This window comes from Littorina saxatilis, linkage group LG15 (genome assembly GCF_037325665.1).
Source record: "Littorina saxatilis isolate snail1 linkage group LG15, US_GU_Lsax_2.0, whole genome shotgun sequence".
Taxonomy (NCBI): Eukaryota; Metazoa; Mollusca; class Gastropoda; order Littorinimorpha; family Littorinidae; genus Littorina; species Littorina saxatilis.
Window position 1 is genome coordinate 22,936,711 of NC_090259.1, and position 17,924 is coordinate 22,954,634.

General features: G+C 44.1%; 1 long non-coding RNA gene across 3 annotated transcripts; it reads left to right on the top strand.

The window, feature by feature from the left end:
* The first annotated feature begins 1,560 nt into the window (after window positions 1–1,560).
* Window positions 1,561–13,329, top strand: LOC138948872 (uncharacterized). 3 transcript variants are annotated; one of them, XR_011450110.1, is made up of 5 exons: window positions 1,561–1,579; window positions 2,489–2,611; window positions 3,714–3,788; window positions 10,372–10,575; window positions 13,180–13,329. It is a non-coding gene; the product is annotated as an uncharacterized lncRNA (long non-coding RNA). The 3 variants fall into 3 exon arrangements; XR_011450109.1 differs by lacking the exon at window positions 1,561–1,579 and adding an exon at window positions 2,033–2,051; XR_011450108.1 differs by lacking the exon at window positions 1,561–1,579 and adding an exon at window positions 2,123–2,197.
* Window positions 13,330–17,924: the final 4,595 nt, after the last annotated feature.

A 17,924-nucleotide genomic window follows, 5' to 3' on the forward strand; every position in this document is an offset into this window, starting at 1 on the left:
GACTGTTGGTTTGACTTTCCTCAATCCAACAGCTTTAATATGCTTTGACGAATGGGTATCTATATTAGAGGACTAAATATATTATATATGAGGATGAAAGTCGCTTGTTCATTTCAATGCTTCTATATATATATATACGACTTGTGTCTGTGTCTATGTGTGTGTGTGTGTGTGTCTGTGTGTGAGTTCGCGATGCACGGCCAAAGTTCTCGATGGATCTGCTTCAAATTTGGTGGGCATATTCAGGTAGACCCGGGACAGGACACAACCTGGTCGATATTTCAACACGTGCTCTCAGCGCGCAGCGCTGAACCGATTTTGGTTCCACCTCAGCTATTTTGGTTCCACCTCAGCTACCCGGGCCCCCATACCGACACACCAAAGCCAAAGTTCTCGGTGGATCTTTTTCAAATTTGGACACCGTATTCAGCTACACCCCGGACACAATATCATCGATGAGATATTTCAACACGTGCTCTCAGCGCGCAGCGCTGAACCGATTTTGGTTTTTGTGTTCATTTCACCATTATAAGTAACTCTTCCTTATCTTCTCATCTTCTCCAGGTTTTCAGCGTTTACCTCCCTTCCTTCGTATGGTGCACTATAGTATGAGTGGGGCGTCTTCGGATATTCCCGGCGTTCTGTTACTATTTTTAGAAGGTCACCGCAGTGTCCAGAACGTAAATTGGACCCGTAAATTATCCTCACTGTAAAAGTGCAAAGGTCGAATCAATTTATAGCCACGCGAAAAATACACTGTCATCCATCTCTCTATAGATACGGCTTCTCTGTGTTTGTGTGTGTGTGTGTGTGTGTGTGTGTGTTTGTGTGTGTGTGTGTGTGTGTGTGTGTCTCTCTATGTGAGCAACACCTGGGGATTGTTCACTTCTGTTTGTGATGTGGTCTGGCGGCTTTTGTGTATTTGTATGTACTGGCCTTCCTTTGAGAAGCCATAACAGTTCAAAAGGGCTTACAGATAAGCTATACCTAATTGCTCAATCCTGTTTGAGTGGAGTTCGGCTCCAAAGGTGATTAACACGGTTACATTCGTCGACAAGGATGGGACTCGATATGGTCAGGAATGGCATTATGGCCACTGAATCATTTTCGTGCTGTTCCCATTCCACGAATCTGGGAGAGACCTAAGCTTGGCGGGTCCATTGTTCGGACCCGGCGAAGCCGGCGTACGGCTCTAAGTACTTCTTCCCGGCGAAGCCGGCTACCCGGCGAAGCGGGTATTCATTCTAGTGTTATATATAGGCTCTCAGGTGCCAGGAGATTGGTTCCGTCCGCCTTATATATAACTCACGCTTACTCGGGCCATTACACATGCCGTATGCATTTAGAGCGCTTCCAGGCAATGCACACCGCTACGATCGGAGTCAACTCGTAAATATCTCCTGCTGCGCAGCAGCGTCAGGGGATGACTTGAGTCCCCTGGCATATTACCCTACGCTCGATCGCAGCTTTGGTTTACAACGACGAACGACAAAGCTACGATCGTCTCGGCGAGGATCACCGAGGTTCACCGAGGATATACTCTACAGCTGATCAGATCGGAGACAGTGCCGATTCTTTCGTAAATATTTGACGATTGCAATAAAAATTTAAAAAAGTACTCTTGATATTGAATTCAGACACGGTACAGATCTGGTTGTTGTTTTTTAAGGGAAAGTAGCATTTCATATCAATAAAAAATAAAAAATAAAATGTTTACGTTTTGTGTAGTCTCATTCAAAATCTCACTGTCCCTGAGACTTTCCGTCCGGGTCCGTGTGGAACACCAAGACTGATAAGACTGAAATGATCTCTCGCACAGAAAGAGAGGGATTTATCGAAATTATGTAATACACGCACACACACACACGCACACAAAACCAGGTTATATTCAATGATATGATCATCTGTTTCACTGTCGGACTTTTGTCGGGCCTAGCTTGATGATGGACTAATTTATGCCGCCGGGAACACCGCCAGATTGCTAAGCTGGCAGGGTCAGGACTGACCTCAAACATTGGGGTTGAAGCAAGTACACGAACAGTTGCCAAAAGGTGTGCGATTCGGGCAAAATGTTCAAATTTTGTCTGATTTCGGTTATAAGACACGTTGAATCTCGCGGGAAGGCGAAGCATGCGGCATGTTCACTGTGTCAAAACACTGACTCAGCACCACAAGCTGTTGACAGCAGTTGAAAATGGTAAGCCTAGCTGCAGCGGGAGATGTTGCTGCTACTTGTTTGAAGTATATGAGTTCTCAAAGGTAAAATTCACGAAAATGCCGCAAATTTATTCTCCTTGTGAAACGGACTCCGCCATGGTCTCATTCTCAATGAATTATGCCCCTAGAACATGACAGTATAAGCATGGGGAAAGAAATAATTTTCAAAATGAGTTTGCCTCATACTTGCCCTTTAATGTTGTACAATATTAGATGCACATTTAGATATGTTTCCTATTTACAGGACGCAAGATATGTTTTCTATTTACAGGACGCACCCGCCAACCACCAACCCAGGCCGGTTATCCAGATCCAGGACAGTTCAGTGCTTAATTTGTATTTGACGTTGTCTTGACCATCAACTGAAAACTGAGTCCTTGCAGTGTAAATCATAGTATGTACAATATTACATTTATATATAATATAAATTAATGATATATAATTAATATATATTATATAGAGGGCTATTTATTTTTCCTGTTTTATGGTAGAAGAAGGCACTATGCAGGGATGTTGCTACAAATTCATACCTGTAGGACAAATGTCCTGAGTTTTTCAGCATCACTAGGACATTTGACCGCTTTCAGAAAGTGTAATAGGACATTATAATTATGATTTTGCGCCAAACAGCTTATAACACATTCCATGGAAGTGTTACAATGTCGATCATGCGCCCACACACACACACACACCCACGCTGTAGAATACACACATAATATAGTAAATACATCAACACAGTGTGCGTATAATGTTGTATTTGTTTAGTTTCAAAGAAACCACAAAAAAGAAACCAACATGAACAACTTCAGGATAAAAGTTGGAAAACAAAATGATCAGTTTGATCTAATGCTGATCTTTTGCAGGCTTTACGGTTTTTTTCAGCGGCATAATTCAGTGCTTCGTCTCGTATCGAAAACAAAAGCAGACGACAAATTTAGTCGGAGTTGTCTCCCATACTCCTGTAATCCACTATTATTTTTTAGATCAGTGCGCTGCACCCAGACGGTTATACCCAAACGGCGCATACCGCAAACGGTTTGGGAATTCCCGACAAAAGAAAAGATCCGCACGCGGCACTGGCAACTTCAGTGTCTGTATCTGTATATGTGCGTTACGTTGCTAGCATCCAGATTGCTGGCTTTGGCGCTACGGGTGTCAGCTGAACACGAGAGCGTTCGGTCTTCTTGAAGATTTGTATCTTGAAATGAAAATTAACGAATATCGCGCTGTCCGAAGGAATGGAGTACATATCGGACAATGACCACGCTCAGGCTAAAATGATAGGACATCTGACCGACATGCGGCAATGTGAATCGGACATTTGGGGATTTTGTAAAATGTCCGATGTCCGACGCCTAACGACATTCCTGACTATGGAATATAATAAACAGAAACATCTTCATCTGAATTGCAATAGTCAAAAGTTGATTCTGACAGGTTGTGTACATTCTTTTTTCTTCTTCATTTTTTTCTTCTTATTTCTATTTCCTTTTCAGACAGTGCTTCAAGCAAGACAAGATCCCATGGATGAGATGTTGTACCTGCCATATCACTTCGCTCTCAGTCTCAAGGTCCTGTTCAAATTATCACATGCCTGGCTTTAGTATGTAGTAATACTTTTGATAATGATAGTTTTTCTTTTGGTTTTATAGAGGGTGGGTAGCAGATCTATCATCTATACTTACATTTTTGTCATTTAATCATACAATGCTGTTCACACTGTGAAATACATAAACAAAACCATAATCTTGAGAGATAAATGTCTTGTTAGTGGAGAATGGTACTGACTGGATGTCTCATTAATGGGGTATGGTACTGGGGAGATGTGTTAGTGGTGGGATGTTTCGTTAGTGGGGTGTGGTACTGATGGGATGTCTCGTGGGTTTAGTGGTGGGATGTTTCGTTAGTGGGGTGTACCGTGTGGTACTGATGGGATGTCTCGTGGGTGCATGTGCCACTCATAGGATGTCTTGTGAGTGTGGTGTGGTACTGATGGGATGTCTCGAGAGTGCGGTGTGGTACTGATGGGATGTCTTGTGAGTGCGGTGTGGTACTGATGGGATGTCTTATGAGTGCGGTGTGGTACTGATGGGATGTCTCGTGAGTGCGGTGGGGTACTGATGGGATGTCTTGTGAGTGCGGTGTGGTACTGATGGGATGTCTTGTGAGTGCAGTGTGGTACTGATGGGATGTCTTGTGAGTGCGGTGTGGTACTGATGGGATGTCTTGTGAGTGCGGTGTGGTACTGATGGGATGTCTCGTGAGTGCGGTGTGGTACTGATGGGATGTCTTGTGAGTGCGGTGTGGTACTGATGGGATGTCTTGTGAGTGCGGTGTGGTACTGATGGGATGTCTCGTGAGTGCGGTGTGGTACTGATGGGATGTCTTGTGAGTGCGGTGTGGTACTGATGGGATGTCTCATGAGTGCGGTGTGGTACTGATGGGATGTCTTGTGAGTGCGGTGTGGTACTGATGGGATGTCTTGTGAGTGAGGTGTTGTACTGATGGGATGTCTCATGAGTGCGGTGTTGTTCTGATGGGATGTCTCGTGAGTGCGGTGTGGTAGTGATGGGATATATGTCTTGTTAGTGTGGTTTGGTACTTGTGGGATGTCTCACTAGTGGCATGTGGTAGTGGTGGAATGAATCGTTAGTTGGGTGTTGTACTGGTGGAATGTCTCGTTAGTGGGGTATGTTTCTGGTGATGGGATGTCTCGTTAGTGGAGTATACTACTAATGGGATGTCTCATTAGTGGAGTGTGGAACTGGTGTGATGTCACGTTAGTGGGGTGTGGTACTGGTGGGATGTCTCATTAGTGGAGTGTGGTACTGGTGGTATGTCTCGTTAAAGGGATGTGGTACTGGTGGGATGTCTTTTTAGTGGGGTGTGATACTGGTGGGATGTCTCGTTAGTGGAGTGTGGTACTGATGGGATGTCTCGTTGGTGGGGTGTGGTACTGGTGGGATGATGTCTTCTTAGTTGAGTGCGGTACTGGTGGGATGTCACGTTAGAGGGGTATGCTAGTGATAGAATGTTTTGTTAGTGGAGTATACTACTAATGGGATGTCTCATTAGTGGAGTGTGGTACTGGTGTGATGTCTCGTTAGTGGAGTGTGGTACTGGTGGGATGTCTCGTTAGTGGAGTGTGGTACTGGTGGAATGTCTCGTTAGTGAAGTGTGGTACTGATGGGATGTCTTGTTAGTGGGGTATGTTTCTGGTGATGGGATGTCTCGTTAGTGGGGTATACTACTAATGGGATGTCTCATTAGTGGAGTGTGGAACTGGTGTGATGTCACGTTAGTGGGGTGTGGTACTGGTGGGATGTCTCATTAGTGGAGTGTGGTACTTGTGGTATGTCTCGTTAAAGGGATGTGGTACTGGTGGGATGTCTTTTTAGTGGGGTGTGATACTGGTGGAATGTCTCGTTGGTGGGGTGTGGTACTGATGGGATGTCTTGTTAGTGGGGTATACTACTGATGGGATGTCTTGTTTGAGGGGTATACTACAGATGGGATGTCTCATTAGTTGGGGGTGGTACAGTTGGGATGACTTGAAAATGGGCTATTGTACTGGTGGGATATCTCATGTTAGTAGGGGGATGTACTCATGGGATGCCTCCTTAGTTGGGTGCGGTACAGGTAGGATGTCTCGTTTGTGGGGTATAGTAGTGTTTGGATGTCTTGTTAGGGTGGTGTGGTAGTGGGGGGATATCTCATTCATAAGTGGCGTGTGGTAGGGGTGGGATGTCTCATTCATAAGTGGTATTTGTGGGATGTCTCATTAGTGGCGTTTGGTAGTGGTGGAATGTCTCGTTAGTTAGGTGTGGGATGTCTCATTAGTGGGGTATGGTACTGGTGATGGGATGTCTCATTGGTGGGGTATACTACTAATTTTGTTTGTTTGTTTGCTTAACGCCCAGCCGACCACGAAGGGCCATATCAGGGCGGTGCTGCTTTGACATTTAACGTGCGCCACACACAAGACAGAAGTCGCAGCACAGGCTTCATGTCTCAACCAGTCACATTATTCTGACACCGGACCAACCAGTCCTAGCACTAACCCCATAATGCCAGACGCCATGCTGAGCAGCCTCTAGATTGCCAATTTTAAAGTCTTAGGTATGACCCGGCCGGGTTTCGAACCCACGACCTCCCGATCACGGGGCGGACGCCTTACCACTAGGCCAACCGTGCCGGTCTATACTACTAATGGGATGTCTCGTTAGTGGAGTGTGGTACTGGTGGAATGTCTCGTTAGTGGAGTGTGGTACTGATGGGATGTCTTGTTAGTGGGGTATACTACTGATGGGATGTCTTGTTTGAGGGGTATACTACAGATGGGATGTCTCATTAGTTGGGGGTGGTACAGTTGGGATGACTTGAAAATGGGCTATTGTACTGGTGGGATATCTCATGTTAGTAGGGGGATGTACTCATGGGATGCCTCCTTAGTTGGGTGCGGTACAGGTAGGATGTCTCGTTTGTGGGGTATAGTAGTGTTTGGATGTCTTGTTAGGGTGGTGTGGTAGTGGGGGGATATCTCATTCATAAGTGGCGTGTGGTAGGGGTGGGATGTCTCATTCATAAGTGGTATTTGTGGGATGTCTCATTAGTGGCGTTTGGTAGTGGTGGAATGTCTCGTTAGTTAGGTGTGGGATGTCTCATTAGTGGGGTATGGTACTGGTGATGGGATGTCTCATTGGTGGGGTATACTACTAATTTTGTTTGTTTGTTTGCTTAACGCCCAGCCGACCACGAAGGGCCATATCAGGGCGGTGCTGCTTTGACATTTAACGTGCGCCACACACAAGACAGAAGTCGCAGCACAGGCTTCATGTCTCAACCAGTCACATTATTCTGACACCGGACCAACCAGTCCTAGCACTAACCCCATAATGCCAGACGCCATGCTGAGCAGCCTCTAGATTGCCAATTTTAAAGTCTTAGGTATGACCCGGCCGGGTTTCGAACCCACGACCTCCCGATCACGGGGCGGACGCCTTACCACTAGGCCAACCGTGCCGGTCTATACTACTAATGGGATGTCTCATTAGTGGAGTGTGGTACTGGTGTAATGTCACGTTATTGGAGTGTGGTACTGGTGGGATGTCTCATTCGTGGAGTGTGGCACTGGTGGTATGTCTCGTTAGTGGGATGTGGTACTGGTGGGATGTCTTTTTAGTGGGGTGTGGTACTGGCGGGATGTCTCGTTAGTGGGGTGAGGTACTGGCGGGATGTCTCGTTAGTGGGGTGAGGTACTGGCGGGATGTCTTCTTAGTTGAGTGTGGTCCTGGTGGGATGTCTCGTTAGTGGGGTATGCTAGTGATGGAATGTTTTGTTAGTGGAGTATACTACTAATGGGATGTCTCATTAGTGGAGTGCGAAACTGGTGTGATGTCTCGTAAGTGGAGTGTGGTACTGGTGGGATGTCTTGTTAGTGGGGTGTGGTACTGGAGGGATGTCTCGTTAGTGGAGTGTGGTACTGGTGGGATGTCTTGTTAGTGGGGTGTGGTACTGGTGGGATGTCTCGTTAGTGGAGTGTGGTACTGGTGGAATGTCTCGTTAGTGGAGTGTGGTACTGATGGGATATCTTGTTAGTGGGATATACCACTGATGGGATGTCTGTTTCGTGGGGTATACTATTGATTGGATGTCTCGTTAGTGGGTTGTGGTACTGATGGGATGTCTTGTTAGTGGGGTATACTACTGATAGGATGTCTCATTTGTGGGGTTTACTGCAGATGGGATGTCTCGTTCGTGGGGTATACTACTGTTGGGATGTCTCATTAGTTGGGGGTGGCACAGTTGGGATGACTTGTAAGTGGGGTATAGTACTGGTGGGATATCTCATGTTAGTGGGGGGGGGGGGGGGGATGTATTCATGGGATGCCTCCTTAGTGGGGTGTGGTACAGGTAGGATATCTCGTTTGTGGAGTATACTACTAATGGGATGTCTCATTAGTGGAGTGTGGTACTGGTGTGATGTCTCGTTAGTGGAGAGTGGTACTGGTGTGATGTCTTGTTAGTGGGGTGTGGTACTGGTGGGATGTCTCGTTAGTGGAGTGTGGTACTGGTGGAATGTCACGTTAGTGGAGTGTGGTACTGATGGGATATCTCGTTCGTGGGGTATACTACTGATGGGATGTCTCATTAGTTTGGGGTGGTACAGTTGGGATGACTTACTCCCCCCGGGTTAGGGGGAGTCCCATATTGATTGGGACGAGAAAGAATTTACCCGATGCTACCCAGCATGTCGTAAAAGGCGACTAACGGTTCTGTTTCTCCTTTTACCCTTGTATAGAATATAGTCAATTTTTATAAAGATTTTAGTCAAGCAGTATGTAAGAAATGTTAAGTCCTTTGTACTGGAAACTTGCATTCTCCCAGTAAGGTCATATATTGTACTACGTTGCAAGCCCCTGGAGCAATTTTTTGATTAGTGCTTTTGTGAACAAGAAACAATTAACAAGTGGCTCTATCCCATCTCCCCCCTTTCCCCGTCGCGATATAACCTTGAATGGTTGAAAACGACGTTAAACACAAAATAAAGAAAGAAAGTTGGGATGACTTCTAAGTGGGGTTAGTACTGGGGGGATGTGCTCATGGAATGCCTTTTAGTGGGGTGTGGTACAGACAGGATGTCTCGTTTGTGGGGTATAGTACTGGTGGGATGTCTCGTTAGTAGTGTATAGTACTGGTGGGTTCTCGAGTTAGTGGGGTGAGGTACTCCTGGGATGTCTCGTTGGTGGGTATGGTACTGGTGGGATCCCGCATTGGTGGAGTATAGTGTCGGTTGGATCTCATGCTTTTTGGGTGTGGTACTCACGGGATGTCTCGTTAGTACTCTTGCCTCGGGTTTAGGGTAAACAGGTCTGGGGGTGTGGTTCTGGTGGGATCTCGCGTTAATGAGGTTTAGTACTGTTGGGATGACTTATTAGAGGGGCCTGGTACCGATTGGATCTTGCGTTAGTGGGTATTGTACTGGGGATGTCTCACTTGTTGGGTGTTGTAGTGGTAGTATGTTTCGTTAGTTGGGTATAGTGCTTGTGGGATTTTGCGTGAGTGGGGTATAGTACAGGTGGGATGTCTTGTTAGTGGGGTGAAGTACTGGTAGGATCTCATGTTAGTTTGGTGTGGTACTATCTATGGGTTCTTGCGTTAGTGGGGAGTAGTACTCATGGGGATATCTCGTTAGTGGGGTATACTACTGGTGGGATGTCTTGTTAGTGGGATGTGGTTCTGGTTGAATCTTGCGTTAGCGGGGTATAGTACTGGTTGGATGTCTCGTTAGTGGGGTTTAAGGCCAGAAAGTTGCGAGTATTGTACTTGCCATGGTTAGTATGCATGTAACTGGCGAATAGAAATGTTCATCTACTCGCCAAATGCGAGTAAAAGTGTCATTAGTGGGGTCTGGTACTGGAAGGATCTCACTTTAGAGGGGTATTGTATTGTTCGAATGTCTCTCGTTAGTGAGGTAAAATACTGGCGGGATGTCTTGTTAGTTGGGTGTGGTACTGGTGGTATGTCTTGCTAGTGGGGTTATGTACTGGTGGTATGTCATGTTTGTGGGGTTTTGAACTGGTGAGGTGCCTCGTTAGTAGGGTCTGGTACTGGTGGGACCTCCTGTTAGTGGGGTATTGTACTGGGGATGTCTCATTTGTGGGGTGTGGTAGTGGTGGGATGTATTGTTAGTGGGTTATAGTGCTGGTGGGATTTCGCGTAAGTGGGGTATAGTACTGGTGGGATGTCTCGTGTTAGTGTGGTGTGGTACTCCTTGGTTCTCGTGTTGTACTTATGGGATGTCTCGTTAGTGGGGTGTGGTACTGGTGGGATCTTGCATTGGTGGGGTATTGTACTGGTGGGATGTCTCGTTATTGGGGTGTGGTACTGGTGGGATCTTGCATTGATGGGGTATTGTACTGGTGGGATGTCTCGTTATTGGGGTGTGGTACTGGTGGGATCTTGCATTGATAGGGTAAGTGGGATGTCTCGTTAGTTGGGTGTGGTAGTGGTGGTATCTCGCATCAGTGGGGTATTGTACTGGTGGGATGTCTTGTTAGTGGGGTAAAGTACTGGTGTTAGTTGGTTGTTGTGCAGGTGGGATGAGTGATGCACAATGCAATTAGTATCTAACTTGGTGGCTCTTTGTTGCAGACATCTTCCTGGTGTGTTTGTTCTACTTGCCTTGCCTGGTAGGAAGAGCATTCACTGGTTTAGAAGCTTGCAAGATGACAGCTATGCTAACCACATATTGGAGAACATTGGCTGACTGGTGCAAAACAACATATCTCATCAGCTTTGTGATGTGACTGTGGAATGCAGCCTACTGAATACAAGTGAACATCATGCTGACTGTCTGTAAGTGTACCGGTAATTGAGTGTATAGATCTCTGCATCTGCATGCAAAAAAAAGTGGTCACTCATGGTTCATGTATTACGGTTGCTGTAAGCCATTTACCCAGCATATGGCAAAAAGAAAGAAAACACTTATACCAAAGGCAAAGAAATTATGACAAAGAACACATAATGAATCGTTGTGTTTAACATATATGTGATCCATATGCTTCTTACTTTATGGTGTAAGGATGAGACGGAAAACCAGATAAAGAGTCTTTCTTGACCACACTCAGTATCAAGTTCCTAATATTGTTGAAACTGGATTTATCTTCAAATTTGCTTACACCTCATTTCTAACATAGTAGCTGTCGGTCATCACTTGGTATGTCTTGCAAATCTCTCACAGGATGTGTACGCATCACTTCCTCACAGGCTACAATCAGTTAAAGGAGCAAAGGACACACAACTAAGTGCTTTAAGTTTGTAAGTGTATCTGGAAGGCCAGTAAAATAAAATAGAACGGTGATAAATACAAGACTTATTTTACAACCATTTGAAAAATACATACATCCTCCGTGGCTGCCCGCATAACGAAATCATTTTTCTCGTGTATTGAACTTGCCAGTGTTTCATCACAGAGCATAGTCCGCCCCACACTTTGCTTTGTGTACATTACGTGAACACCCGCACAACACAACATTTTCACGAGAAAAACACGTTTATTTGTTTGCTTTGTCTGTATTACACATTTCTATTTACATTTACCACTGACACACCTAATTGCATACTTTATAGTTTGCAAGTGAACCGTTATCATACAAAATAACGTTATCACGAGACGAACAGAGATATCAGAGATTGTCTGCTTCTCAAATGTTTCGCGCAAATCATGTAATATCTATTTTTGCGAAAACCTCCCGAAGAAATGCAATCTCAGCGGCTTCAACCTGCAACATATTCGTGCTTATTTGGAATGTGACGTCCTGTTCTTCGTCACTAAAACTAAGCATCGCACAGAACCAGCGCCCTTCCATTAGATAGCAACAACTTGTTTTGAAGCCAGAGCCACTACCGACTGAGCTGTTTTACCACCTAATTCCCTAATTGATGTTAGCTGAGAAATTATGGTACTCACATTCATTCTAATTGATATTCCATCAGGTACACAAAGATATTACCAGATATTGCCCATCAAGAATTTCTTTAGCCTTCAATTGTACTGGAAAGTCTGTTTTCTTGTCCAGTGTAAATTTTAGTTTCTTTTGCATACAAACTCATATGAGTAAAACATCTCTTGATCATCCTTTGAACTTCAGAAATAAGAGCATTGTTTGTAACACATTCACACGTCCAAACAGGATTACATATCCTGCTGTTTTACACGTAGAATATAACTTAAAAAAACCTAAAAAACATTGTAAAATTCCTTCACAACATCCATATGGTAAGATGTCGGCCTCCTAATCAGGAGGTAGTGAGTTTGAATCCCGGTCGCTGCCGCCTGGTGAGTTAAGAGTGGAGATTTATTTGATCTCCCAGGTCAACTTATGTGCAGACCTGTTAGTGACTTAACCCCCTTCGTGTGTGCATACAAGCACAAGACCAAGTGCGCACGGAAAAGATCCTGTAATCCATGTCAGAGACGATGGGTTATAGAAACACAAAAATACCCAGCATACCTCCCCTGAAATCGGCGTATGTTGCCTAAATGGCAGGGTAAAAATTGTCATACACATAAAAATCCATTCATGCTAAAAATATGAGTGAACGTGGTAGTCTAAGCCTATGAACAAAGAAGAATAATAATATGGGTTGAGTGTGAATCTTACAATCTGTTCCCCATGGTTCAAAATCATGCAACTTGGTACATATTCTTGTATTCAAAAGGTAAATATGCCAATGAATAAAATTGATTTTATGTGGGAATGGTTGTGTCATATAGTGTTAACTGTTATTTGGTACATACTTGCGTTGAGAGATGAAAAACAGTTGGAATCAGGAAGTCAAATCTATAACCTAGGCAGAACACACCAGTACATGTACATGCAAGTTGGCCAGCGTACACATATTCCATGCTACTTGGGTTTAAAGCGCATTGCACAGTGTAAACAAACATTGTTCAATACATTGTCTAGAAAGACCACCCAAGACAGTATTTATGTTTATGTTAATACTAGAACGTTCAAACTCTTATTCCAAGGTATTCCTCAAATACATGTATGTTGTCATCAATACAAACCCTAACCAAACTCTGTTGCTCTTTAGGCGATTTTGAATACGTCCAGCAACAGCATGTGAATTGTAGGCTGCTCTTCTCAGGGTCGGAAAGTAGGAAGAAAATCAAAACAGCCACGGTGCAGCGGAAGAACTTGGGGATAAATACTCATGTCCAAACAATACCATAAACACAGCTGTTTTAAATTGGAATAACTCGGTGCTCAAAAACTTATTTTAAGTATTCCTGGTGTTTTCAGTAACATGATTCCAACCCCCAGCCCAAACTATATAGCTCTCAGTCCTTGGTGCACTTTATTCCTTTAATTAAACAAAAAGGATAGCTCACATTGGAATAGAATGTTTAACACAAATGCATTGTAACTTTTGGTGTTGTTTGTTTTGTTACAGATTGATCATGCTACCTTCCTTGGCCTCCCCTGGAACGGATGTTTCCTACAGGAGTCGAATTTTCTGCTGTTATTGATTAGACACCACTGTCACATGTCACACAGAACAGTGAATTCTTCAACTCATAATAAAAAAAAATAACAGTAAAAAGCTACCTTTCTTGATTTTGTGTGTGATTTGCCAAATGTGAGAACAGATGAGTGTGTGACATATTGTGGGATTTGGGTCTTTCTCAGAAGTGGTGCTCAAGTTTCCATGTTACAGCTGTCATCAAATACATTTCATATTTCATTGTGTAACTCGACAGATCAAATGACTACAAACAAAATTGGACACAGAATGCTGAAGGATTCATAAACAATTCAAGAATGCATTTGATTTGATTTGGGTAAGCTGAGCAAAAATTAGTTTCATGCACCACTTTTAAAGGCCACTCCCTCCCTCCACCAGTATCATCATTGTGTAAAGCAGACCCATGGCTTTATACTAAATGTGTTTACTTTCTCTTTCTGAACACGTTTAGTTAATGCATATGTAATTCTTTTGACCATGATTTCTGAGGATGACCCAATTCACTTGTTTTTAAAGGCAGAGATGACCCTTCCGATTTTAAGATTTTATTCTTTGGCAAACTTTTTAATTCTTATTTCAAGGTTCTTCATAACAATTCTAAGAAAAGGTGTTTCTTGTTCTAAAACGTTATATTGAATTATGGGTCAAAGTGGACCTTTTTAGGGATTAAACATGTAGTTTTGTGGAAACATTCATCTTCTGGAAAAATGAACTTACAACTTTGAAGTATGTTTTGTTTTACTCTAAACAGGTCTCTAGAAGCAACAACATTTTGTTTACAACATAAATTTCAAAAATAAAAGAAAGTTTTTGACAGAATTTCTAAAATCATGTAATTCACAAAAAGCCTGTTACTGTATTTGTTTGTTTGGTTAACGCCCAGCCGACCACGAAGGGCCATATCAGGGCGGTGCTGCTTTGACATATAACGTGCGCCACACACAAGACAGAAGTCGCAGCACAGGCTTCATGTCTCACCCAGTCACATTATTCTGACACCGGACCAACCAGTCCTAGCACTAACCCCATAATGCCAGACGCCAGGCGGAGCAGCCACTAGATTGCCAATTTTAAAGTCTTAGGTATGACTCGGCCGGGGTTCGAACCCACGACCTCCCGATCACGGGGCAGACGCCTTACCACTAGGCCAACCGTGCCGGTCTGTTACTGTATAAAAACGCATTTCTGGTGAAAGTAAGATCTGACAGAAAGTCTAGAAGATGACTAGTCGACTCTTTACCAATGAGAAAACAGCGTCTAAAGTTTTCAATATGGTGTCAACAGTAAATACAATACATGTACTTTGAAAATGATCAGTTAATTGCAAAAAAGAGGATGATAATTACACCACACAATGATTTGTGTGGTGTTCAAAGAACCTACAAATGCGCAGAAAACAAAGAAGGATGTGTTTTGACCCAACGTTTGTGCCATCTCTGGCTTTAAGAACCTGTCGGTGCCATAGACTTAAATAAATATTCTTGTACAAATATGTTGAAAGCATCATAACATGAAGATTTCAAGTGACAGAGAAAAATAAAACACAAAATATATTCAGCATACTTTTATGGACTTTCAGCATCACAGTGAATGAGACTTAAAAAAAAACCCACATGCATTAAACTACGCTGCTGAAGATCACAAACTTGATTTTGTAAAGCCAGGTTTTATTTAGAAACCTACAGGTAACGTTTAAAAACGAAAATAGAAAAGATATGCAGTAATGTATATTATTACTGTATAAACGTATTGTTTAAAGGTATCGCAGATGGTGTGGTATTGTGCAGTTTGTGTTGACTGCAGTGGCTGATCAAGAAAAAGTGCCCATGCAGTTGTGAATACATTGTATCAGTGTAGGGTGGTGTGTATATGTTGTCTGCAGTAACTTCATCAAGGAAAAATTCCTACGCAGAAGATGTTGATGCATTGTGTCACTGTCGGAGTAAATAAATCTGCATAGACTACCAGCGTCCAGATGTGTGTGCTCTCTCTCTCTCTCTCTCTCTCTCTCTCTCTCTAAAAAACTGCATTAACCTTGAAGTCAATATGAATGCCGAAGAAGGCCAATTCGGTCTTTTGAGTATGTAAGACTCCATTATTACAGCATTCCAGTTTTTGAGGTCAGCCAACACTGCCGATACGAAACGAGGAAACTGCAAAGTCACCTGTGTACAAGAAATGAAAAAGTGCCCATGCAGTTGTGAGTATCAGTGTAGAGTGCAAAAGTATGGTTGTACCCACAATGTGATGCCCGTCAGAAGAGTGTACTTTCCGTCATTGTGATTCTCAAATTACTTAGGATCATATCAAGTAACTGCATGTCTGCCACGTAAGAGCACTTTCATTTCAGAATATTTTGGCCCAAATGTAGTACGACACTACATGATATTCAGATGCCCGTCAGTGAATGTGAATACATTTCGCAGGCTTATATTTATAGTCATAAAAGTTTGAAACTAAGTTCAGAAACACTTGACTGAAAAAGATCACCAGGAGACACAACCACTCAACACTCACACAGACATAATGGAAAAGGAGTTCTTAATTGGACACCTTTGTCAGAGCTGATGAAACTCGGATAACAGCGGGATTAGGAGGTACCAAGATGCCCGGACGGACCCGCAGGGCCTAAAATGAACAGCTTGCTGCAGTCGGCACCGACCCCATTCAGGTATAGTACATAACAGAATATCTTGCACGCGTACCTGTACCACAGGTATTTGAAAGCACTTCTGCTGTAACCTGATTATACGTACGTCTGCTTTGAGTCCGCTTAGAATGATAAATGTCGTCATATACAAGTCGTCAGTGAAAGCAGTGTGATCAGTCGAAGCTGCCAGGTGTGTTGCAAGAAGACTGAACTTGCAAAGAACTCCAGGCCAGGTGCCTGCTTACTTAGGACTGACACCATATTCATTTTGGGGTGGCTTATCCCACCGCTGGGACTGAGTATTTCAGGCGACCGTGCTCATGCGACACTGCGCCGACAAAATCATTTACAAGCAACAACATGAAATACAATTAAATTTTAAAAAGCCGCTGAGAATCTAGTGTCATTAAATTCAATTCGCCTTTCAGATTGTCTCACGGTCAGTCAGTTTATCATTATGTCAGGTAACCGCTGCGCAGGCACGCAGCGCGCTGATTGACCCCGGGGCTGCAGTCTTTCTGAATGGGCCGGCAGACATATGAACCGTGAAAACTACAGTTATATTATTTCGCTTTGATGATAAACTGACGGTATTTTAAGCATGCAAGGCGGTTGGGGCTGATGAAGCCTGCGGGAGGGGGTCTGAAGCCATGCAGCCTTAGTCACCGTTATGACTGACGGCCGCATCCACGCCGGTCCCGTTCAAGGCTCCCAAGTATTATCATATCAGTCCTTCAGGCTAGTCCTTAAGAGTCGCAACCTCAAGTTGTGCCTGTACTGAGAACATTAATATTCTCAAGTTCCCGTTCAACAGTATTCACTGAGTTGTCCATGCAATACTCAGTTAAACGCACGATCCTAGCAATATATTGCGACAACTGAACACTGAGCTCAAGTGTCCGCGGCCCCGATATCTAAAGTGGACTGGCTGGACACCGTACACTGACTTGAATATTACGGTCTTCGGGATAGTGAATGGGACAGACACTGACAGATATGTGTTTTGAACAACTTCTCATCCGTGAGGCTCGATTGATTGAGGACCCGTTATGTGTACTTCTCAGTGAGCGGGCTGGATTCAGTGATTGAGGACCCGTTATGTGTTTTGAACAACTTCTCATCCGTGAGGCTCGATTGATTGAGGACCCGTTATGTGTTCAGAACAACTTCTCAGCGAGGCTCGATTGATTGAGGCCGTTATGTGTTCAGAATGATACTGACACCCCGGGCCGGTCATATCCATTCGGCATTCCGCGTGTTGGTCCACTACGCCACACCGAGTAGCCTCCGCGGCGGGACAGCTCACTGCAGGTCTCATTTCTGGCGTTGACCGACACTGGCACTGCTGTCTGACTGGTTTAGGCTACTTAGTTTCCGCATTGCCATTGGCCCTGGTCGTACAAGTTAGACTAAGATTTCAGTAATATGTTGAAACATAATCTGTAATTTCTTCTTGTTCTTAAGTCAGTCAGTTTGCCTGTTCAGTTGTCGGCGCCGCGATGCCAGTCACTGATGGACACTGTGCGGTTAGCCTGGCCTGGTGCGGGCTGCACTGAGGCTGACATAAATACATGTAAGAAGTTCAGTTTTCCGACCTGCTAGGTCAACTTATAAAACATAAGACAGAAAAACATAATTGATTGTATTACAACCACGTGCAGTACACAGGAATGTTGCTTGGGTTGCCGGGGGTCCTGATTTGGCCTATTATGGTCCGCTGGACCCGAAAAGCAACAGCAAATAAATAAATAATGCTTGGCTTGAGTACACTGCGGCGCACACACACGCATGGACGCACGAACACACACACGCCCGCCCGCCAGCAGGCACCCACACAACAAACAACTTGACAAACTGAACTGACACTGACACGAAGGCATACACACACTGACGCACCCGCGCGCACACACACGGGTGTATGACTCCGGCACACGCAAACAAACACACGTGTGTGTTGGTATTCAGTCTGTGTGAATAAACTGATGTGTTTGTGTTTACTGAGTTTGAACAAAAACAACACTTA